The sequence below is a fragment of the Apteryx mantelli genome, chromosome 1, assembly GCF_036417845.1.
Source record: "Apteryx mantelli isolate bAptMan1 chromosome 1, bAptMan1.hap1, whole genome shotgun sequence".
NCBI classification, from domain to species: domain Eukaryota; kingdom Metazoa; phylum Chordata; class Aves; order Apterygiformes; family Apterygidae; genus Apteryx; species Apteryx mantelli.
The window spans coordinates 115,832,661-115,854,427 of NC_089978.1; positions in this window are offsets into that span (position 1 = coordinate 115,832,661).

Below are 21,767 nucleotides of genomic sequence, written 5' to 3' on the forward strand. Positions count from 1 at the left end.
ATGAACATCATACATTTTGTTCAAATTACAGGTGTATTTTAAAGAAAAGAAAAATGATGCAATTATCAAAGTTTAATCTCACCAAAACCAAATTAAAACTAAACCAACTTCATAGGTCACCATTTTAGAAATATCCTGAGCACAGAGATTATCTTCCCAACATGTGCTATGTTTTAGGTGTCTGGGGTAGTGGGCTGAGGTCAGCGTGTCTCACTGAGAAAGCCTCACTGTTAGCCGCCTTATAATGTTAAAAGGTGCTTGTTGAAAAAAAAAGAAAAGAAAAACCTCAGCTGATTCCAGATCACAACCACATAAATCATTTCCCAAGTACTGAAGATATAAAGTAAAGGTTAAAAAATGGATGCAAGAAGATAGAAACTAGAAATAAAACCTGGCTGTAAGAACAACTGTTTGCGTTAAATTGGAAGATAATGAAGATGAGGAGCATCCTTGACAGAACTAGAGTGGAAGAGGACATTTCACTGAAAAATCTTCATTTCTTAAAATCAGTGGAAGAGAATGTGTGGTATGTGTTGTAGACAGTTTCTGAATAGTCGCTACATGCAGCCTCATGCAGAACACATGAATCAATCTAGAGGCGATAAATGTATTGATGATTACTTTTAAGCAGTGAAGGTTAAATTACTTGTCTCAATGAGTTTTAGACAAAGTCAAAAAGAAGAAAAGTCTTCTGACACTCATTGTCTGCTCTAAGCATTATGCAATGCTACTTGTAATTAAACTGACTACACAGGCATGACACTTTCAACGCACTTTCTTAGTCTTTTTAGTATTATGGAATTACTGATAGCTAAAACCTTACAGAATTGGCCAATTTAGGCAAATCCTGTGCTGAAGGTGTTGACCTTTAGAAAATGGATTCCTTCTGCACATGGGGTTTTTACTTCCCCTCTCTTGTTTCTCCTTTAGCAATTATTCATCTTTTATGGCTTCCTTCAGTTAAAAGCTTCAGCAAAGGGGAACATTTATTCAGAATCAGAATGGAAGATCTGGTACTTTTCTGTACATTAAAAAGAAGAAAGTTCAATTTTCCTTCTGAAAAGCACAGAAAGACCATTACGTGAGATGTAAAGACAGAGAGAGAAAGGGGCTGAATTCCCCAAATATTTGATGGCAGAAGTAATAATAGCAATGAATGAGGCCACATAAATGATTCATGAGACTCATTTTTTTCCTATTGTTACTAAAAAGAAGCTCATTATTACACAGAAAAAATGCTTTGTTGGTGATGTAAAAAGAAATCAGTATTTGCTATCAATTACTTTCATTAACACTAAACCTTTGCACACAGTTTTAGAAATATATTTTATAACAATATAATTTCGTAATTTCATCCCTACTGTGCTTTGAGCCTTCTGAGACCCACAAATCTCTTTAATACCTCTACTCCTGCTGATAATAAAAAGTCTTGTGGGTGTAGTAACAGCTAAAAATACAATAGTAAATGATTCGAATATTACCATTTCAGAGGTCACAATGGGTAACAAAGAGACCACAAGCACGTAAAATAAACATCCCGTTCTAAAACACCTGCAAGTTGTAGCTGCAGGATGATCACTTTGAGGAGATGTGCCTACTTTAAGGATGTTTTCTTCTTCATTTTGAAGCCCCATAGAAATGTCTGAATGTATGTTTGAGGCAATGAAATTTCAATGGGATATTTTTCCTTTTAAAGCCCAGTCCTTAAAAGACTGACTTGCAACATGAGACAGCCACAACGTATGTCAAGCTAAGAGCGCATATTTAGCAGAGAGATGTAAGGAATGAATAGAGTTAAACCTGTTCTTTTTGATTTTTAAGCAATGTGTCATTAGAAACCAAAGAAGACAATAAGGAATGGGATTACCATGCATCCATTTGAGAGATTTCAATCAACATTTAAATAGTTTTGGACGACGTAATGTAAAACAGGGAACTTTCTCAAATAAGTAATCAAAATAATCCATTAAACCTGTAATCACCATTATGCTTGGGTGTTCCCATGCTTAAGAACAAACGGATTGTGTAAATACCTTTGAAGTGGTAACTCAGGCAGTTTACCTTTCTATATTTTAAGTGTTTTTTTTTTTTAATTACTGTACATTATCTTGTTTGATCCTCAACTTCAAAATATAATAAATCCTTCCTAAATCCAGTAAACAGAATATCTGAAAGAGTAGCATTCTTGATAAGGCTAAAAATATGTATTAATAACTATAAGCTAAATGAGGCCAACCTTACAACACTGGAATACAAAGACTATACATCTGTGTAAATCATGTCTAATTAGTGTAGAGATTTGCTGTGAACAATTTATATTAGTTTACTATAAAAATGTGTTAGTGAACCTTCAGAAACTGGAGCAATACTAGCTCCCCTATCTATTCTCCATTTTTCCTCACAATTGGGAGACTATGTAACAAACTGGGTCTCTGGGTCTCATGGGAAATTTTACTCTGAGTATTACCAGCTTTACAATCACACTAAGGTTATAAACTTACCTGATGAGGCTAGCTATTTCTGTATAAACAGCAGAATGGCATTGCAGACATTTGATGAAATGAAAGGGAAGAAACATAAGAAATCTTTGCACCTTCCAGAGAAGCCAGAAGATTTAAGCAACTCGATTTGGATTAATGAGATAGAGGAAAACACTTGCAGGCAGAGAGACTGATGTAGGTAAAGCCCCTCTAATGTTTTGTTAAATATTTTTGCACTGCTCTGTCACGAAAAATTTTATAGCTCAACAACAAAGAATCTAGCACTATTTGTGCAGATTATCTATAAGGAAGAGAAATGCAAACCACACTGAAAATGAAGGGATTCTGCAGTTTTCATATTCATTTTTAATTTTTTTACTATGATGAATGGATTCTACCTGCTGTATTTGAGCAGTGGACTTAGGGGGGGATTTTGATGAGAAACAAATGCATAAATAGAAATCTAGCTTTGAAAGGAGCAAATAGGAACAAAAATGTACACTATTGTAACAATAAGTAAAATAATAAGTAAGTTTAAAAGAAGGGGAGAAATGCAAATCTGACAACTTATATAACTTCATACCTTGCACATCAATATTAAAACTATGTTACTATGACGGAAACTATGACTATTGCCAGAATGATGTACTTCCTGTCAGGGAAAAGTAGACTGTCAATGACTCTCCGTGGAACAATCTTTTTCATGTTTCTCATTTTTTGCTCTTTAAGTCTTGGATTTTTGGTCCTGAACTTTCTCAGACCTTTGCTCTTCATGACATAAAACTTTACAGTCATTGTGAATGCCCTGAATGTTCAATTTGGATAGAACTGGTCTTTTCTGAAGGTCTCACTTCAGAGAAACTTAAACACACATACGTTTTCCTAAATTGCTGGACCAACACTAAAATCTTTATCTCCTATGTAGGAATAATCCATTTAGGTCACAGAAATTTATTCAGAGAAAAAAAATTCCCCTGGAAAGTGATATACTTTCAGTGAGTATAGATAATTAATCTAGAAGATACTAGTAGTATGGCTTTAGCTTTCCCTTCAGATTTGCATTTATCTTAGCCTCGGTGCACCTCAACTTCCAGTTAGTTACACTGAAAGTTGCACTGAAATTCCAGAATAAAGAGGCCTCAGAGCTCAACCAGTTTCATGGAGAAACAACTTCAAGATGAAGAGAAACCTAACAAACTTTGCCAATAATTGGTGATGATGGAAAGATTACAAATACGAATTGCAGAACAGACTATCAAAAGCATAAAAATGAGTATATTTTATCAGTTTTAACTGACAATTAACATGCAGTCTACCATTTTACACATAATTCCACACTTGTAGACTGGGACCATACTTTTGCTTTGCGTGGCAAATTTTTATTTGCTTAGCGGGTAAGGGACTATTCAGGTGTATGCATTGGATGATAGTAGAAGCAAAACCCTGCTTTGGTTATGTAGTTCTGGAACTCATCAGGGCTAAGAAGTCTGGTAAATGTCAACCTCATTTAGTATTTTGGTACCAAGTGTTCAGCCCTGCATATCATTAATGCAATGCACAGTACAAACACTGGTTACAGTTGGCCTCATAAAGATTCACTTACAGTTTTCAAATGTTGCATCCAAAAAAAGCATGTTAAGAAAAAATAATAAAAATATTCCATCTAAAAAAAACCCTAATTATTTGTAAAGTCATGCTTCCTGGGAGACGTAGTTTGGTTGCCTTGCCTTCCCATTCTTTCCCTGCTTGGACTACCTTGCCCATGAAACACAGTAGCGTTTCCCCTCGGTGAAAACCTTGAATCAAGGGAACCAGCACTGTGAGAACTGATCTATAGAGGGGAATGGGCTAATTACATTTCAAGTCATCAGAGGAGCTAAGGTAACCTTTCTAATTTAACCTTTTATTCTGGATAAAAATGTCAAAGAGTTTAAGTTTTTGGGGGCAAAGTTTTTTGTTTCTACAGCCTGGCCTTCATTAGGAGCAACGGTTTCTTCATGAAGTCAAATCTGAGTCCTTTAGCTTGAAAAATTGAAGCTCATATTTCTAGATGCTGCCAGCAACCCCAAATGTCCCAACACTATTGATTCAGCAAGCAATTAAAAACCTAATACCTTAATGTAGTAAATGGCATCTTTAATGGGATATATTCTGAGAGTGTGTACAGACAGCTACGAAAAAATTCTGGTATAATGGCATGAGTTATGCTGGACATAAAGGGCTGGATAATTGACGACTGTATTAAGAAAGAAATATGTAACACAATTCCAAGAAATGACAACCATACTCCCCCCCCCCCCCCCCCCAGTTACTGGAAATTACTAATGATATCACAGCTATAGCTGAAAAGCAGAAAGAAATGGACATCAATCTTATATTATCCTTAGACATAATTTATGATGTTCCACATTAGCATTCAATATCTACAGAAGAAAATTTGGAGAAAAACAGGAAGCTTTGGTACAAGAGATTGAAAGCTGACAGAAAGGAAGAAAAAGAAAGTGGAAGTTGAAAGTAGTGATTTCATTTACAGCTCTGGGTAACATACTACACAGGTGTAAAAGATAAGCGTCAGGCATTAGCTTTTATTGCTCATTTAACAGTAGAAAGAATCTGAAAATTGAAAGAAACAGCAATTGTTAGTCAAGCAGTCAGCTTCAGAGACAGTTTGCAAGCTCATGGTAGACAAGGCAATGTGTAACAAGACTAGTTTAAAGTTTATGACTAAAAAAATAAAGCATGAATTTGCAACAAAAGAAAAGATCACAGACTGAAGTAGCTACTGTCAGAGAGGAACATTTTTAGTACTATTTAAAAGGATATTCATATGTTTTCTATTCAACTTGGACTATAAATTCAGTAAGCCTTATTCAACATTAGGAAAACAAACAAAAAAACCCAATTTCAGCTATTGTAATTGGTTTTATTTTTATTTTTTTTAAGAGGAAGAAATAGAGCACCCGTAAAATTGTTTTACATGTCTAAAATGAGCATCACCTATCTGAAAGGTAATATCAAACATAAAAATGTCTCTTTAAACAAAGAAGTCACAAATACATGAGTTGTTTCCTTTACTGGTAGAACTAAGTCACTGGGTAGTTAGAACTGATAAACCAATCTCATTCAGGAAAACTGGTAAGAGGCTCCCTAAAGCCTGGCCCCAATTTCATATTCTGAAATGACCTGAGCACACATGAAGAAACAATTTAAGAGTTGATTGTTTTTCACACCCTGATAACAGCTATAATTTATGCTAGAATTACAATAAAGTAACTCATTTTGAATAGCTGTTATATCATGAGCATAAATGAGAGCTGTAGGACTACTTGTGAAATCAGTTAAAGAAAACCTGTTTTATGTAAGATGATTACCTTTATGAAAAATTCAACTGTTGTCAATGAAATTACTTGCAGAGTAAGTTACACATAGTAGAAACTATCATAAAATCAGAAAAAGAAAACCTGCCCTTTTCCCCCGAAGAAAAAAATGAAAAACAAAAAGGTGCTTTTTTACTAGAAAATTGCAAATAAAATAAATATGTATAGCTCATATAACATATCATCACAATATAACATGAGAGCTATCAAGACTGGCAAAAGAGGAGTGCAATTAGATTTTAGAAAATTTTACCAATATTTGTTTGGATCTTGCTCCTAAAAAACAAATCCAGTGAATCTGAGAAAGAGTAATAGGATTCTGCTCTTCCTTATACAGTACAAAATACCAAGAAGAAAAATAACCAGCAGTCTTACAGAAAACCACTGAACATGTGGTTGCAAAATTTAAGTGAGATCTTTATAAATCACAGTTTATTGCTAGACAACAATGATGATTATAGGGAAACTGACCTGTATTTTGATTCAGAATTCCAGTCACCTTTTTCTCAAAATATTTTGTGGTTCCTTTTTTTCCCCTTGTTATCTTTCATAAGTGCTCTTTGTTCAGTAGCAAGTTGTGAAACGAGAAATATATATGTCACACTTTTGGAAATAATAGGAAACTCCTGAGAGTTTCTCCTGATAAACTCTCATGAGACTTCTAAAAAGAACAGAATGGTTTGTCTGAACTTTAATGTTTTGATTAAGTTAGCTAAAGTTTTAAGTCAAAGGTTCATTCCCAGCTGCAAACTGTTTTTATTGATCTCACTGATAATGTGGGAGTTACTATTTCCTAATACAACTATTCTTATCTACACACAGGTATGCTGTGCTCTAAGAAATTACAGGATACACGACACAAGCGGGAAATAATACAGCAATTAAAGGCTGTGGGTTTTGAAAAAGATTGAAAAAAACAGATGCAAAGCTCACTTTTCTTAATTCAGAACAATTAAAAGGCAGAAAAAAATGAAGCCAAACATGATCTATAAAATGAAGAGTCTCCTAAAGGGGAGCAAGTGCATCAAGAAAGTTACTTAAAAAAGTGACTTGAAGACAGAAGTAGGTGAATAGGTAATTGAGATACAGGATAAAAGCTGTGCAGTAAGAAACTGGGAAAGCAAAAGACGTAGAACTTGTTTGTATTAGATGCAATAACCTTGATCACTCTCAACTTTTTTGTTACTTTTGTGTCTGGTAAGAAAGGAGAGTGATCACTTTATGACAAATACAATGAATAAATGCAGTATAATGTCTGGGAAAAGAACTGACACTTTGTTAGTTGACCTCTACTTTGTATCTCTGAGGTCAACATGGTTCTACCTGTGGATCAAAACACATCTGGGCAGGAAGTGTTGGAAGAGGAGCTTATTTGGGGGCAAAATCTAAGCAAAAAGATAAGAACTGGTTAAAACTACCACTGATGACCAAGAAGAATATACTCTCTACAATCATTCTGGCAGTCCTGCACAGTTGCATAAGCAGCCCAAGGAAGGAACTCTATTACAGGGAGACAAAAGTCTTTCTCCATCCAAGCAATGAGAATGAAAGAAATGGCAGTCTACCACAACCCAAGACTATTGTGAAGATAAGGTGTAGCAGAAGTGCCACCTCTCTGTTCAAGACCAACAAGTAGCTTCCATCTTCATATCTTTTTCCACTTTCAGATTTCTTTTCACTTCATTATTGCTACTCATATTTTACTTTTTCTTTTCTTTGTTTTTTCTCATCCCACTGATTTTTGAGGTTATTCACTAACTGTAATGGGGAGATTGAGTAACAGTAATACCCACAAGCTGCCTGCTGTGTTCACCCAGACTGTTTACAAAACACTGAAGACATTTAATAAAACAACAGTAGAATAAACACTTCAGGTCACTGACTTGACTACATCTGATTAAAAATATTCCCATACATTGAGTAAAATCCTTTCCGATGCTCTGGTCCATAAAACAACACATACAAGAACTAGTAAAGCATAAAGGATGTATGCAAACCCCAGACCCGATCATGCTGAATCTCCTCTGGTAGAAAGCTTGAGGTAAAATGGCCACCCAGCAACTACCTTGTAAATGCTGCTCTAGAAGGGATTCAGAGGCAGGCTACAACACGTGAGAGATATCTCTAAGAAGTAACTGCAATGCATACCCACTCTTAGGTATTTAAATGACACCTAAGGGCACTTAAAACTATGAAGGCAGGACAGACTCAGAAGTGCTTAGAGCCTGTGCCTTAAGATCTAAGACAGAATCTTGCCTGCTGAATGTTCAAAGACATTGAAAAAGGAAAATATAGAAATTCAAGCAAACACAGCTTTAGCTTACTTTCAGCTATAAAAATGGCAAATCATTTTCAGTGATGCTGGGCTAAAAAGATGGCACATCAGGATGAGCTTAACTTGATAAACAATGGAGAAAAAAAAGGACACATTCACTTCGGAAGACAAGAGAAAGAACAACAGTATTAGGAAATGTTAATCCCCTAAAAGGCCAGGAATCTTTCCTCATGGTCTGTACACATTAGCACTCTAATTTGAGATGTTATTAATTTACCCATGCGTCTTAAGTAATTAACCAGAATGGAGAAAATGCTCTTATTTATGTACTTCTGGTAAAAGGCCATACTGTTTCACCAATCCTTTCCTTCAAATAATGTTCTGTAGTCTCTCCAGTTTTCACACACTAAAAATTCAGCTTGTGTGGGTAAATTCTTCATAAGAAAATACTAACTTAAAAGAACATCACTTAGGTTTTTTTTTGTTGTTGTTGTTGTTGTTTTTTTTCAGTAATGCTAATTGATTTCTGCTAAGAGTTCTAAGGAGACTTATAACTTCTCTTGGTTATCCTGATTCTCTTTAGATTCATGACTATGGAAGCATCAGTGAAAATTTACTATTTTCAGCCCTTCTAGTCTTTCTAACTACTACTCTGGAAAAACTGCATTAAAATATTCTTACTGCTGAATTTTGCAGTTTTATGGGGAAAAATATCTGGGAAACATTTTAGCTTTGTTCCTAATCTTTCTTTCTAAATGAAAGTCAGCTTGTAGGAAGATTTATATCATTTGTATATATGTAAAAAAACCTCAAGAACATAAACATAAATTTTACAGTTTTGATTACAAATCAGAAGTTTTCCATTCTGCTTAGAAAAGCTGTAAGAGTAGGAGAAAATGTGTAGCTTCAATTCTCAGTTATATCTACTCTAATGTTTGTATGCATATGCATAAATGTATAAGATATGTACCCAATGGAAATATTAATTTATCTGTAATTTTTCCCGGTAAAGGCATATAAACCTGCTGAAATTGAAGAATCAAAGTAGGATGAAAAAGGATGCATACAGCCATCTTTCCTCTGCTTAAGAGCAGAGGGAAATACCCCCTGTCAGTACTTGAGTTCGATAAGCAACACAGATCCATTCTTAGATGTTACAATGAGATGTTCCAGCTCCTCTTTCCATCTATTGAACCTCATTTATAATCAAGGGTTAATCCTCTTTAAAAGTCTGAAAGAGAGCATGACTAGAAAAGCCTTTCCAATGGCTGGGTTGTAAATCTTAAGGACTCTTAACTGCTCCAGACCTTTTCTTTTGAAATCTTTTTTTTTTTGGCAAGTCTCTCAGCAGAAATCTGGCAACAGAACTGAAATTTTGAAAAAAATGGTGACAACTTCAAAGAACAAACAAATCCAAAACACTGGCAAACAAATTATTACTTTCAAAGAAACTCGTTTCAAAATAATAACTTTAAATGATCATTTTCAGTCAACTACACTAGGAAATCCCATTACAAAAACACTTCTTGTGACCTATGCCAAATTTAATGGAAAGATTCCTGTTGACATGGCTGAGTTTGCAGGGCAGTCCCTACATTCTCTGATACTTTTCCAAGTGACCATGCTTTTGGAAGAAACAGTGTTTCTCAGCTTGTTGATAATAGCAGAATAAAAAGTCTCCCTGCCATGCGGGTTTTATTTCAATAATATTGCTAAAATATTTTAGATCAAAACTCCTGGACTGTTCCATAACATGAAATACAAAGTTATTATACTGTAGATGCATACAGTGTTAGCAGCAGAAGGTTATCATTTGAGAGTCAGATTGTACGGTATGTATTCTCATACAAAGTAAGGACCATTCTATTGTAAAAGCTAAGGTATCTCCTTAAATATTTATATTTGTTTCATATTTGTAGAGGGAAGATACAGAAATAAGCATTATGCATCTGAGTCTCAATTAGATGGACAGTCCTTATCTTACTCTATGACTGAATTTTTCTATACAACAAAACAAAGAAATTAAAAACCAAACTCTGAAAAACTGTTTGCATACCATAGGCCTGACAGACTTTCCTGTGACTTTGCATACTCCATCTGAAGCTTTACATCCAGCAGTAGGAAAAAAAAGCAGCTGATAATCTCTTCAGCATCCAGCATGCTGTGGTATGGGAAAAATAGGACTCCGAACAAAACAAAGTCAAATTCCCTTCCATTAAAATAGAAAATGTACAACCACCTTCATGTCACCTCTTGGACAAGAGCCTGAGACAAACTATTCAAATAAAAAAGAAAGAGATGATTTCTTAATTTTAGTTCTTTACCATGCAGTGAGGAAGAACTAAGAGCTGTCTAACACAGCAGAGCTTTTACAAAAACGCTAATGTGATTTACACAGTTTTACACTTCCACATGGACAGTGGGCTTTTGAAATCTGTACTGCTTAAGTGGCTGTTGGGGAAAGTAACTGAAAATCATCTGAAACAAAGGAGGTGTGTGGGGAACGGTGAGAGGAACAGAGTCGGCCAAGCCATAGCTGTTCTGCAGAGGACCTCTGGGTCCCAGCTCCTCAGCACCCACACCACATGTTAGTTCTCTCACATGGTTGGTTTTGCAATAAACCAGCCAACTTCTAAGCAACATGCAAATGTGTTTCCTTGATTCTTTACTGAAGGGACTGCCGAACAGACAATATGAAGAGACTGTACCAGGTTTGGCTCTCTCTACCTTACACAATCCTCCAGTACTATCTGATCAGGGTTTCCAATTTCAGGTGCCTCCTCACGCCCTTAATACTACTCTTCAGGGCACGTAACACACTCCCTCAGTTTCAAGCTATATCACCATCATTCTGGTGAGCTGCAGCACTCATTTTATGTCATACATTTTGAAAGAAAAAAACAAAAGCAGAACACAGGAGCACACACAGCCTAAAACTGACCTATTTTATAGATCCACTTTATGGAGTGCATGCAATCTTCTCTAGAGAAGGCTATGACTAAGTAGTGTGGATTTAAGCAGCTCTGCACTACTTGGCCAAGCACCAGACATCACTGCCTGGAGTGGATGTATTTAGCAGTGTCAATGTTGCCACAGACTGGCAGACAGAAATGTGATTTACAGTATTACAAGGCCACAACCACATCAGACTCTAGCAGTTCCTTGGTGAATACAGAATAGTATCTTACCAATAATAGAGTGATATCCAATCATTGTAGAAATCAGGACTTTTTTTTTCAAGATGTTAATTCAGCACTGATTAAGTGCTTTTCAGTCTGGCTCAGAGACACCAACGTGCCCACTGTTTTTTGCCCTTCTTCAGGAAATGATTTGTACAGTTAGCATAGAGTTACAGTAGCTAAGACTCAGAAGGCAAATTGATGGGTGAGGTCTGGTACAGTAGAAATTTTGTGCAAATCTGCTGAACTCCAAAACACTTCCCTTGAATTTGATGTATTTGCTGTTGTGGTTGTTATAGCTGCCACAGATATATCACAAGAGTGTAAACATCTGTCACATTCTGCACGTTGCCTTGATGGGGTTGTGTGTGACCCCTTAGGCAAACAAAGGCAGGTGGATCAAATGCTGACTATTTCACATATCAGCTGCAGTAATTCCAGCCAGTCCTTTATAAGCAGGCACAGACGGAGGAAGACTGCAAAAACAACAACAACAACAACAAAAAAACACACCCCGCCCCCAAACCTCAAAACAGACCCCCAAACCTTACAACTGGTCTGATCACAAGTATCAGCCAGGTAAAATCCCGTCTTCTATGAGTTTCAACAGTTCTGTAAGCAATGAAATCTGGTTTGATTGCTCACAGATTCAGCATACTGCAAATACAGCAAAGCAGTGATGTAATTTACATCATTTGTAAAGTGGAAGGGAAAATATAAGTGATGCTTAATTCTCTTCTCAGGCGTACACTGACTTTAGTTATTCCAATGTAAAACTGAAAAAATCATGTCCACTGTACTGGTTGCGATAATGCTAATTTTACAGACCCTGCTTTGATTACCTTTGTTAAATAAGATTCCAATAAATGCATGCCAAAGAAGTTTTTTGCTGTTGTTATTTATTTCATGTTAAAGATGGCTCTATTCACAATGAAGGTTGGTTTGGTTAACTGTAGATAACAGATTGGCCAACTTATATGACCTCCAGCAATGAAAAGAGGAAATTCTACACTATTATTTAGAGGAAGACAAGGGACACTCAATAAAAGCTGAGAAAAAATATTAATTTTTAACATAAAAAGTCAAATCCTTTCTCTCACTCACCCAAATTTGTCTCCTATAAAATAGCAAGTGGTTTATCCCAGTCTTTTTTAAGTGTAAACGTACAAAAGTAAGGAAAATGTGAAATAATTATTTGTAGTAAGTAGAAGCACTAAGATACAAGAAGTTATGTAAAGAGCTATTGAGCTGGGCATACTTCTACTAATTTTAGTTTTTGTTAGGAGTTCAGTGAATTAGTTCTTTTTTGATACGGTTTGTTTAGTTTTAGCTGACATATAGAAAATTTTATAAATGTATTCTAAAATGCAGGTACCGGAACAAAACCACATATTGATGCTATCACATTTTTTAATGATTCTGTGGTCCTATAACCTGAATGAATTAAGAAAACGACTAAACGACTAAAATGTCAAGTTCCTATTGTCTGAAACTTCCACAGGGACTAACAGGTCTGACATTTTTTAAATGAATCGTTTAAGGAGCATGAAATTCTCACACAAGCATGCACACACATGCACACAACCCCCCCCCCCACCTCTACACAAGTCAGTCCAACTTTCCTCAAATTCTTCTGGCTAGTTATATAAATAAACTGATTCATAAAATGAAAGAAGAATGGAAAGGAGAGGAAATGAGATTGAGAAAATTGAAAAGAAAAAACTATATGTGTTTTCTTCCAAATCTGGGAGATATATAGCATTTTAAATAATCATTCTAACACATAGGGAGGTGGGTTTTTTTTCTAAACGTACTGAAAAAGCCTATCTATAATGAGGTAATAGAAATTCCTATTGCAATGGTACTAGATCATAATGATTTTCTTCCTGATTTTGTATAAATAATAAAGGACTGCTATGAGTGACAGTTTTCCTGTAACTAGCTCAGCAGCAAACAAGAACAGCAAATACCACCATCTAATCTGGAGAGAAATATTTCCATTCTGAGTTAAAATTTTTTGAAGATCAGTTTGCTTTTATTATAGGATTCAATTTTTGTGGCTTTTTGGATTATATTACTTCTTGGAAGACCAGAAAAAAAGACAAGATATATTTCTTATGAGTCTTTCCTCTGTACTGAAACCCATAGATACAAAGCTGTTATGCCTTGCGACTAAGGCAGGTTTTAGGATATTTTATTCTGAATCTTAGCAGACAACGATTTATCAAGCACAACAGTGATGCTGCTATAATCTGTAACTGTGCTGTCAAACTCTGTAGTGTAAATACAATCCTACTTATAAACGCTTTCCACTTAAATCAAGATACTTAGCACCATTGTAAAAGCTTTTGTAAACACACCCAAATATTTTCTTCAAACTACAAGCACCAATTCAACTACACCAACCAATTCAATCAGACCCAGGCTAATCGCTTGGGCCTTGCCTCCAGGATAGGTGGAAAAGTGCTGGTTTTCAATTGAACGAGTTCCATCAAACCAGAGTGACATGATTGAATACCCCACTTAACATCAGCCTACAAACAGTGCCACTGCTTAACTAGAAAAAATATATATATTTTTATATCTAAAATTAGCCTATGGTAATCAATCCATATAAAATCCTAGTAAAGATGAAGCAGTTTTAGTTATAATTTGGGTGTTAGTCAAGGCAACCTGGTTTTATTCTAACCATTTAACATGCACTAAAATTAAAGAGAATTCACCTTAACCAGCATTTTAACACAAACTAGATGCATGAGTTATTTGAATATGGAATTCAAATACAACTTTTTGCTGAGTGGCCAGGCTCATTAATGTGTTTAATTTTAGCTAGTTGCACAATAAATAAGGCCCACAGGAAATCATAGCAGGGTGAGGGGGAAAAGATTCACTCTATTTATTTCAAACATGGGATGGGTAACTTGAATTAATATTGTAACATAGGTTTATATGTCAGCACTTATGAGGAGAGCCTCTGCACTGATAAGGGCTGGCAGCGAAGCTGGGGAGAGACTTCACCTCTGTGTGCAAGAAGCAGAAGAGGTAGGTGCCCCGAAGACCTGTCAGGAAAAGAACTGCTTGTATGTTATTTGTTCTTTTCACTTTTGAAGGAAATACATGATGAATACATTAAGTTCATAAACTGCCCTCACACACATTGCACATACATGCATATTATTTGGCTACAGGAAAAATATTTTTTTGTCTTTTTCTATTGCAAACCATCTCACTTGGTGATGGCAAGAGAAAACAACAGGAACGCTCCATCACTGAGATACAAACTGTGCCCAAATTCCTTTAGCAAATGGGTCAATGGCTCATGTACAGATCACTTTGCATAAGCACAACTAAAGGAGCCTGGCAAACATAAGCAGTAAGCCTGTTTCAAAACTAGCCAGGTGACAATACAGGCAAGAAGAGTTTTGCTCTGCCCGCAGGATTAACTATCATCTGAAGTATCTGAATTATGCCTAGCTACCATAAAAAAAAAAAAAGACATCTTCAATCTTTTTTTTTAACTTATACACCTCCTACAGATACAAAAAAAATATGGATATATATTTTTATTTCTAGATTTTGCCATTAAAGTACTGGTCCCAGGGAGAGTGTCATTTGGGATACCAGTTTTTCAAAGCTTTCCGTAACATTTAGACATTTGACTGCATGATTACATTTCTTATGCTAGCTTTGTTCCACCTGTCCCCTACCCACAGCAAAGACTAAAGAGGTATAACTATTCAAAGAGGAGATAAACCTATATACTAATAAACAAATAAGACAGCTTGTGAAATTATAATTTTATGGGAGGCAGTTAATAAGACACATTGTAAAAAATGTGTTTGTGTCATTAAAGATGATTTGGCATGATACAGATAAGCATGTGAGACTTCTGAGTCCTTAGGTTTACCTACTTAATTCAGCAAAAACAATTATACCAAAAAAAGCATTTTGACACTTTTTTTCTTTAACCAGTAATGCAGCCTGAAGGTGAAGAGATGAAGTAGGAGACTAGAAAGCTGCAATATCTGGGTCTCCCAGTGACCTCATGCTAGATACTGGTTACTTAGGTTTAGGTTCTGCAACCTGAGACAGGAAAGCACATCTCTTTCCTCTTGAAGCTGCAGACTGGGGGATGGCTTTCCTGCCTCGCACTTTTGGTATCAAGATGCAGCTTCTGTTTATCTTCACCAGCAAGAACTCCTGGTTGTCTTGCTTAAAGAAATTTTTCCACAGAATAGAAGATTAATGGCTTATCTGATCTCTCTCTTTGTTGAAGGCAAACATTCCTGTCAACTCTAACTATAGCTGATTGACAAGTTCATTTCTGATGTTATCATGGGGAAGGATATAAATCCCAGAAATTTGCCTCCAGACTGTGTGGTCACACACACACAAACACAGGCACCCCACTTTAGCACCCAGTCATTCTTTCTGATCTATGTGAGGAAGAAACTTTCTGCAGAAGGCTCTGCACTCCCCCTCAGATCTACTCAAAGGCACTTTGGCGCTGTCACCAGTCCTCTTTTGCCAATTTTGTTAAAGTCATCCAGAAAAAGGTCCAGTAAGGAGCAGAATATTTCCATCATGAATAATAAAGATCATGCCAACATCTTAAACTATGTGAGTCCACCACTTAAATACAGGTCATGATATTACAAGGAATTTCCACAGTTAGCAGCCAGAAGGCATCATTTGCAGAGTACATAAAATTCACTGACCCTGTCAAACCCAAAATATATGCTCTTATCTCTACTGGTACTTTATTTAAAGTTGACTACATTAGTTATGTAAATATGTAGGCCACTCCTCTAACAGATTAAAACAATCCATAAACCAGAATCCAATTGACAGCTTTCTCTCCCTCTCCCCTTTTCTTTCTTGTGCGAGCAAAAAATTGTGTTTCTTCTGCTTCCTGTCCCTTCTCTTCCCTTAGCAAGAGTTTAATTTCATTGCATTCAACAGGTGCTGTGCAATAACACATCTGAAAATTGGCCATTTCTGAAACTGTGTATGAACATGCAGATAGAGACTCTGAGTTAGCATAATCATAATTTTTTAATTAATACTATTTGAAGTTCTTTCTTTCTTTATACCATTAGCAGATGGTTTACTTATGTGTTATTGTAACATGTGCCAAAGTAAGTCAAAATAATTAACAGCATATAAATTATTAAGTACTTATGTGCATTGTCAACACTCCACAAACCTATTCTATCTTTTCTGATAGAAAATTGAACCGCTAACTCATGCAAATAATGATACCAACTATTACATATCAATTGTGCCTAATTAGATAGTATTGTAGTCTTTAAAATACGGTAGTTGGGATAATTTTGCTGTTGTTTTAATTTATGAATAGAATTATAACTCTGCTGTATTGCATTTTATGTACAATAGTATGTCATAATACCCGGATCACAGTCAAGGGACCAGAAATCCTTGTTATATTCTTATCCTAATCAGTGAGGCATTTTTTATAATCATGAACAAATTATATCCCTTCTTTATTCCTTAATTTACTTTTCTGTATAATGGATATGATGAGTACTTTGACACACAGGTGTATCAGTAAACAATGGAATATATTTTTAATAGACAAATGTAGTGCAAAACTGCTTTTACTAGACCTTCCTTGCTTTGCTTCTTATTCACTTCAAGTACTGCTGTACACAACAGAGGTTAAAGCATTTAGTTCCCATACCTTTAACAACACCATTGCTCAGAGCACTGCAAAGCATATGTACTTTGAATGCATTGTGCTTAGAGCTCCTGTATGAAATAGGAAGATTTTCATTGTTTGGAGGCGTTTTTGTGACCATCTCTGTTCAAGAGCAGACATGCAGAGGAGTAATTTGTACAGAGGAAAGACCTAAGTTTTGTCCTTGACTTATTTTCTGAATGGGATATCTGTCACCAATAGTATATATTTAATGGAAAAGGAAGGCTTAGTAATTAGGTTTTGATTTCAATTTTATTTTGTCATTTGACCAGACAGCTCCTCTAGAAAGTACAGTGAATTTTGCAGCTTTAAATCAATTGTATCATACATTCACAGCTGTAAGTGAACTTTGTTCAGTATCTTTTATTATCCAAAAAGAAAAAAAAAGCATGAATGGATTGTAGATAGGTATGCATAGGCAGGGATTATAGATATAGATATGGGAAGTTTTTGGACACAGGTGACACATATTGTTATCACTGAGTTATTCTGCCAATCTCGAAACTTTTGTTAGTCTTTGTGTGCCTGTGCTATAAAGCAGCATCATTCAGATTCTTTTATAATCGGTAAAGAAAACATTACAAAAACACAAGGGGTTAAATTTATTTCTAGGTATGGGCATCAGGATGTGCACCGTGCTTCACTACTCATGCTTACTAGGTCTGCTAAATCTTTTACAGTCCAAGGGCCCTAATGACTACCAGATGCCAGTAGTATTCTCCTATGACTGTAATTCAGACACACACACACACACACTTTATTTTTTACGGCTGCACTTCAGCTTCGCTCACTCATGCTGCTGTCTGTGGTTTCCTATGAACAGTACAATGTATAAAAATCTTTCCATACACAGATTGACCCTGGCTTAATAGTTCATTTATTAACCAGTGAAATAGCTTTCCAGTGCAGCAATACACACAGACACAGACACAGACACATGAACACCTGCAGTATAAATATGAAAGTGTATTATCTACAGCTGCTGCTCTGGAACGTGATCAATAGCTATTGTTCAAATGCTGCCACAGGAGGTCTTGAAGCTGAACGATCTTAATCGTTCTTAACGTCAGTCATTCTGTTTCCACTCTCCTCCCCTTGCACACGGCAGGACTGTGTGCTGAGCTTTTAAAGGTGCATGTGCAGTCGCTTTGGGGTTCCCAGGGCAGCAGCATGGTTAAGGGGGATTTCAGGCATTAATTATCAGAGTCTTCTGTTGTGCATAGTTGCACTGCTGAGAATTAGGGATTACACAAGCAAGATAGGTCTAGCAAAAGCTGTGTTTTACGCTGTGCATATTTAGCACATTTCGCCAGCATTTTGGTACCATATCTTAAGGACTATTCAAACTCAGTAGTAGTGAAAAAACAAGGATACTTGAAAGGTTTTGGCAATCAAACCCTTCTCAGCCTCTCCCTCAAGAGTATGTCTTTAACCTGAGTAACTCCTGTCAACTCTCTGCCTCCTTGAAGGCATTCTGTTGCTCTAAGCTTTACATGAATTCAAAGAACACTTCATACAATTACAGAAATTAGACATAAGAGATACTAGGTCATCCCGTCCTTCCTCTGCTGCTAAAGGCAGCTTTATACCTAGCATACAGTTCAATGCTCAATAGCAATGTCTGGCCCAATAGCGATGGATCTTCTGAGCAAAAAAATTCTGTGCTTAAGACCTGCAATCTGTTCAAAACACATTTAGGGGAGTTTTACTTCAGATTAGTTCTAGGCAAGTAGGCATGGTTCTGGAGTATGTTTTCTGGTTTAGTTTAATCCAAAAGGACTCTAGTTTGCATGCTATGAGACTACTCCATGATGGAAACGAAAGCACAGTAAGAAAGGACAGTAAGGAGATTAAGTTCCATACCTTACTGTGTTCATGCAGGCATACCTGCTGAAACCTCTCTTAGATGACTGTCTCTAGATGTAGGAGATCCATCACCTCTCAAGGTTTATTAAATTTGCTATTTTGTTTTCTTCTTGACAGCAAGTCTAACATGTTCTTTACTTGATTCACCTCATCCATCCATGGTTCATTCCACACACTTCCTGTTCTTCAGTATGTCAAAGCTTCAGCTATTCATGGTCATACACTCCCAGAGAGCTTTGGATACCTGAACTATATACTAGAAGAAAGAAAAATAGATCTATACGCTAAAAGAAAGACAAACAGAGAGATCAGTCTGGCCCCTCAATGCTTTGACCTTGGCCGCTTCTAGTAACATACAGTACTGCTAGGCCATTCTCAGAAACTTCAAGTGGAGACCTTGGGCAAGTGAAACCAAGTCTTTTTTGCACATTATTTCAAATTATACTTCAGTGAACACTAACTCCAGCTGGTGAACCCAGTAAGAGTTCTTTTTCTTTCCCTTAATTATGGTAATTAACATTACAAACAATTGTCCATCTCAGTTTCAAGACCATTGATTCTATGCATTTAAAACAGTTACCTGTTGATTCTTGTATTGCTTTTTGAAACACTGTACTTAAAACCACATTACCCAGAAACTCAAAAATATTTAATCATTGAACTGCTACTTAGTTAAAATTCCTTTCTATTTGAATGCTGTTCTTACTTAGCTATGGCTTTATTTCATTTAGCTCCTTTAAAAGCTAATGGTTTGATTTTTAGTCAGGAGAATGACTAATTGCAAAAAAGGCATGAGAGAAAAAAAGATTTATTGGACTGTGTGCTGGAAGAGTAGTTTTCACACAATATAAAGCTACATCCTCTGATTTATTTCCCAGACTGTTTGTTGGCAGTCTCAGTAAACTGTATTTGTTTAGTTCAATGCTTTGGATTCATTTGGGTTTTCACAGAGAAAAAAAAACCAAAACATAGGAGTGTTTCCTATCTGTAAGAAAAATCTGTTTATTTTGCTGTACCACAAGAGCTTGCTTAAATTTTTAAACAGGACTCTGATAGCCAAAAGAAAAACAACTAGAGGAGGATATTAGCCAAAATATCTGTCAGCTAAACAGAACTTGTAAATCCCATCAAACAACTAAAGGGCATTGCACTGTCAAATCATCAGACTGCAGATCCCTACCCTGTGCTTTGCTGTCTTTTAGAGAAGGATGCAAACTGTTTAGCTTTCCCAAATCCTTCCCCTCCATCTGCCTACCGATCCATGCAGCTGCCTTAGCATTCGCTCCACTGGAAGCGCCATGTCTGCATTGATAGAAGAAAGTAAAATGTTGCAATGACAGCAGCTTCAATGGGACCAAGAAAAGAATGATGGAGAAGAGTAAATGCATTGAGTCTATGGATAGCTGAAAACTGGATGAGAAGACTTTGTGAATCACTGTGCACCAGAACTGTCAGAACAGAACATTTTAGGAGAAAAGTGAAAAATATACACAAGTCTATAAACTAAAATTGCAGTTTGTGTCACCATTAGGAAGGGGAGGCAATACACACAAAGAAGATGCAATGCACAGAAACAAAAGTATCCAAACACAGAATGCAAACATAAATGCCTAACCTGCTAAAATTCATAATTTCTACTGCTACCAGCTCATAATAAAAGAGCCTCCTTTGCTCTTGACCATCATTTCCTTCACCCCTGCATTTAGAGAAAATGCATTCTACATGGCAACTGAGCATGCTTTTCTTCCTTCCTCTGGGGCCTATAAGGTTATTTACAAAAGAATATTTAAAATTGTACCAATGTGATGGATCCCTACAGAATAGTTTCCTCAAATATTCATGCAGGTAATTTTCTGAAGGGGCACATACTGACTGGTGAGCTTACGCAGGATTCACTGAGGCAGGATAGGCAGTACAGATGGTAAATATAGAAAATCCACAAGCCATTATACTTCATTAGAAAGTATAGAAAATGGGAAATAAGTTTATTTTACCCTGTGTAAAAATGAACTTTCTCTGGAAGTTCAATGCTACAAAAAATATTCTCAGGTAACATTGTGCACAATTAACAAATCTTCAGGTGAGATGAAAGAGACATTGCCTGTGATAGCCTGTGTTACAGCCTTTGCATTTTGTTGCATATTATAATTCTGCCTTGTGTCTCTGTAGACAACTCAAGCAATCTGTCAGACATAACATCTTGGCAGGTAAGGTTGAGACCAGAAGAATTTTAGGGAACTTAGAGACAGCGTAGCAATTAGCTATGTCCAAATTTAAAAAGCCATCCAACCACAAACCCTGGATTCTTTTCAGTCTGAAGTAATACCCTTTATTCCCCATTCTCACCATACAAAGTTAGCTCTGTTTACTCCTGCAGGCTGTATCACTGGGCAAGAGAGATCAAGGGCTTCTCATTATTTTTGGTGAAACTCTAAGTTTAAAGAGATGACTATTCTGCTCAATGATAGTAATCTCTTTAATCACAGTGAGTTGAGTTCAATAGTATAATATTTACTGCTGATGTTTTAGAACAATTTGAAGCCTTTGCTTTAGAAAACAATGATAATCACAGGGAAACTGGAGCCATTTTTATGAATAAGTTTCACTATGCTGTAGTGTACAATGCAATAGTTAAGAATCTGTGAGCAATTAAATTATAAACCATACTAAAAATGGTTGTAACTAAAGCATTTGGTAATTTTTTTCTGAGCAGAAAATCGCCAGAGAAAGTCTCTGCATCATATACAGTATATTACATATACCCAGTTTCTCTTTTGAAAACAAAGACATACACTCACTATACACAACCATGTAGTTTGACAGAAACATATGGAACCGAGGTCCAGCAGATAGATCACTGAGAACTGGGCA